This window comes from Siphateles boraxobius, unplaced genomic scaffold (genome assembly GCF_051911475.1).
Source record: "Siphateles boraxobius isolate OS27281-9 unplaced genomic scaffold, OSU_SipBor_1 22, whole genome shotgun sequence".
NCBI classification, from domain to species: Eukaryota; Metazoa; Chordata; class Actinopteri; order Cypriniformes; family Leuciscidae; genus Siphateles; species Siphateles boraxobius.
The window spans coordinates 9,453,667-9,458,075 of NW_027508833.1; the positions used below are offsets into that span (position 1 = coordinate 9,453,667).

The 4,409-nt window shown below is 39.7% G+C and overlaps 1 long non-coding RNA gene across 1 annotated transcript; it reads right to left on the reverse strand.

The window, feature by feature from the left end:
* Nucleotides 1-1,766: 1,766 nt before the first annotated feature.
* LOC143746335 (uncharacterized) lies at nucleotides 1,767-2,216 on the reverse strand. Its single transcript, XR_013206500.1, has 3 exons — nucleotides 2,195-2,216; nucleotides 2,022-2,083; nucleotides 1,767-1,936 (listed from the first exon to the last, which is right to left on the reverse strand). It is a non-coding gene; the product is annotated as an uncharacterized LOC143746335 (long non-coding RNA).
* Nucleotides 2,217-4,409: the final 2,193 nt, after the last annotated feature.

A 4,409-nucleotide genomic window follows, 5' to 3' on the forward strand; every position in this document is an offset into this window, starting at 1 on the left:
CCTGACACTGCGTGAAAAGAGCTGTAATCGGGCATGTAAAACTCCTGAGTACTCCTGTGTACTCCACAAATAAACGTGTGTGTACGGGAGTTTGCTGTCCCGTCACACAATCCCGAATACTCCTGGATATGTACCAAGTTTGGGGCACAGCAGGGAGCCACTAAGGGCCATCAGTTACCATGGTGAATAATCCCCCGGTCGGGGTCAATGCAAGGGAATATTAGCATTTCACACCTTTGGGACACAAGGCAGTGGCCTCCTTCAATTGGTCAGAGGTCTTACATAGGATTGGCTGCTCAATGCTTTGTCCCTCCTCTAAACCCCCACACTATTGGTCCAGTTTATGGCCTCATTTGGGTTTATTATTACTCATTATTAATATTTATTATCATTGGTGTTCATGGTTATAATGTCAAGCCATCAGATAGACAAAGTTGAGTTTGTTATTTTTATTATTTGTAAATGACACTGGGCACATGACATATATATACACAGTCAAAATTCTCTAAATAAAAATAAATTAGCACAGAATACACTTTACTATTAGTCATAGGCCTTATATATTATATGGGTTTATATATTGTGTGTATAATATATAGAAACAATATAATATACAAATACTTTAGAATATATAAATAGTACAATATACAAATACAATTTATAAATAGATAATATGGAATTGTATAGAATATATAAATGCAGTATATATATAGAAAACTATATAGAATTATATACAATACAATCTATAAATAATACTTTATAATATAAATAAAACAACAGAATATTCAAATTATACTATAGAATAATATTTAGATGCGTAATACTAAAATAATTCACAGGCCAGCTTCTGTGGTCTCCACCGCGACTCAATCTGCACCAACTCGTGCATGATGAGTTCCCAAGTACTTCTGGTCTGCTTCCAGTCTTTTTTGTAGCACCCCGAACAGCGCAGACAAAACTGTACTACGGGTTGGAGACCAAACAACCCACACCGACTTTCCATCCAAGATAGCATCCTCCTCTTCAGACATGTGGTCAACTGTTGTAGTCTTCCAGAAAGCTGCCTCTTCCTCTGTCTGGAGAACGATAGTCCTGCTGCTCAGCAGCTGCAAAATAGGAGGGAAAAAAGTAATTAAACCACTGAAAATATCAAATTGGTTGGGATGGGAGCCTCTCCCAGGCTGAGTCTTTTACTGAGATTTATATTTATTTACACTTACTCTTCTTTTTCTTTGTCTCATGCGCACAATGATCCTGCTGTCCTCCATCTTGTCTTTGTTCTCATCTTGGGCCATCCTGTAACCCCTTCTAACAGTTTCAAAATACGTCTTGCAGGTGTAACGTTCCACACACGGGGAAACAAAGGTAAGTTCCAAAAGCAGTAGTTTATTAGGGATCATCCAAAATCGTACATCCAGTCCAGGCAAGGGTCAAATCCAAAGGCAATCCAAAAACAAGAAAACAAACACAAACACTCAAAAAACAGGCAACCAGAAGTGGTGTGACAATATACAAGGACTCCGTGACACATACTGAAACAGACAGGGTTATATACACAGGGAATCGACAATGATAATGGGGAATTGGCTGAGTGCAATGATCAGTGATAAGGAACAGCTGAGTGCAATGATGAGACAAAGGATCGTGGGAAATGTAGTTCATCAGTGAAGGACACCGTGGGAAAGGAGGACATCTAGTGGACATCAGGGGAACACAAACCCAACACTGTGACAGCAGGATGCTAGAGAGAGGAAGATAGTGAGGGGGGAGAATGTGTTTATTTATAACTAACTAATCTATACAGTTAAATAGTTGTAGCCTTGGGACATTCTCTTGTGACTTACCTTTAACAACAGCAGGATCTACGTCCAGTACAGCCATGGAGACGCCATTATAAAGATAGGTTGTGACCTCGAGGTTGTGGGGGGAGGATAGACTGTGGAGCAGTAATTAAAGAAGGTTGATTAAAAATATAATTTAGAAGAAATGACTGTTATGAAACAATAGTTTTAAAGATATACCTTGTCTGTGGGTCATATTTGTGTATGTTGTTTTCCCCATTGTGCAATCTCCGTACAGCTTCCTGTAAACATCCAACATAGTATGAGGGCTCAATTCAAATACATTAATAAATAAAGCACACGGAGTTAAGCGGACAACGCCAAATGTTTGTTACGGTCAGAAAATAACTTACCGCAACAGAATTATTCCCAGCCCTCTTTAATTTCTTTGAAGCAGGCTCCTCTTTTGCCTCTTTGAGCTAATTGATGTCAGCCTCCATCTTATCCAACCTCTTGTCCATTGTCTCCAGCTTTTCAAATATCCTCTTCAAACTTGCATTTACCATATACACCAGTCTGTTTTCGTTCGGACTCGGAGTTTGAATAGCCACATTGTCCCGACGTAAAGGAGTAACATCTCTACTCTGCTCTTCGTAAAACTCCAGTGATCTTTTGCAAGCCATCTTGAAGAGCAGAGGACACCCAGATACAAACTGCTTTTCAGGGTTTACAGTCTTTGTTGTAGATTGACACAATGTAAAGCACTTATCAGCCCACCTTTCCTGAATACTAATGAGGGGGGCAGGGGAATAGGGTCAATCTTGAGCTGCCAGTCCCAAAACAAATTAGCATTTACAAAGCCAAGCCATCAACTAACAGCATGTGGTCAGACAAGTTCCTGTTTTCGGGGATTTGCGGGCATTTACAGGTACGCATAACAAAGTTCAAAAGATCCCTGCCAAACAGCACATTTAGCGGGCGGATTCATTGTCTGAATTCTCCTGTATACACCCCTTTTGACGCAGTGTGATTCTTTGTTTTGATGTGACGAGGGCGTTTTCAGGTCTGCTCCTTCACGTGGATCATTTGCATTTCAATCACTCTTGTGCACGTGGGTGTGGTCACATTAGAGTTAATTAGGACGCATTTGAGAAACTATACATGTCGTTGCTTTCATACTGATTACTTAAACAGAATATTTGCTTTTGATATAATTTACATCTGTAGCAATGTTCAGGGAAGAAGGAGGCGGGAACCGGCGAACATTTAAACATACTTTATTAAAATAAAACCAAACAAACTAAAATACCGCCAGCAGCCCCTCGCGGACGACTGCTGGCTAAAATAAAACACACACAAAAAAAAAAAATCAACTAAAATACAGGCCTGTTCCTCTCTCGATCATCAACGTCGTCACTCCTCCTTTATGCCTCCGCTCCTCCGTGAGAGATGCGAGACCGGTGTGCTTCACAGGTGTTGCTCATTAGCAATCGCACCACCGGCCTCGCGCCGTTCTCTCACGTCCCTCTGCCGTCCTATTCGCCACAACATCATTTAAAAATAGAGATTCCAAGCTTTGTAAAGACATACATTTTAAGTCTGTCTGACAAACATAAGCTTAGTTACAGATCATTTTCTGACGCGTTTCAAAATGAACTTCACATTGGGAGAGACGACAGAACACGCATCATGTTTATTTTCTTTATTTTACGAAAAACACAACATTTTGTTTTTATAATGAGTATACACAAATAAAAGAAGACATTTGACAGTTTTGAATTATGTATAACACCTATATGTAAAGATCAAAATCAACAGAGTATTTTGAGTCTCTTTTGCACTGATAAGAAAAAAAGTCAGCTGGTATCGCCCGCGATACCGCCGACCCCAGAGGGTTAAAAAAAAAAATCACAAATAAGTGGAAATATTTCTTAGTCTCTTGTTTTTCACCATAATATGGATTGCGTTTGATAACACAACACAAATATACACTATCTCAACATTTATATGCTAGCCTTTTGAGTATCATACATACCTCAGTGGACATGGCTCCATGCGTTTGCCGGCTTCTTTGAAAACAAATGCACATTGCCAGAGGGAGAAGATGGGAGGGGGGAGATTCGCCAACGAGTTTTTATGACAGTGTTGTCAAATATCTATTCCGAAGCTGTAGGGGGAGCTTCACATAGAAACATGCGAGCAAAAATCGAGAATACAGCGAAGAAATTTCCAAAACTGCATAGTGACGCTTTAATTTGCTCATAAATTGAAGAGCTCAGAAAAACACTTACCTCTCCCCAGCATGTACAATGCGAACTGGAGAGAGGTGGGCACACAGTGTTCCCAACTATTTTTAAAGGAAAGTAGCTAACGCCTTCCCTAAAAGTCGCTAAATGTCACTAGATGACGTCATTCGCCAATTAGCATATTCATGACATCATCGCATTGTACTTGCATTCTGCCTGCCTAATGTGTTTTCCAGAGATGTATAGTAACGAAGTAGAACTACTTCACTACTGTACTTAAGTACTAAAAGGCTGTATCTGTACTCTTCTAGAGTATAATTTGTTTTTCTTCTACTTCCACTTTTACTTGAGTACATATTTTCGATGAGTTTAATACTTTTAC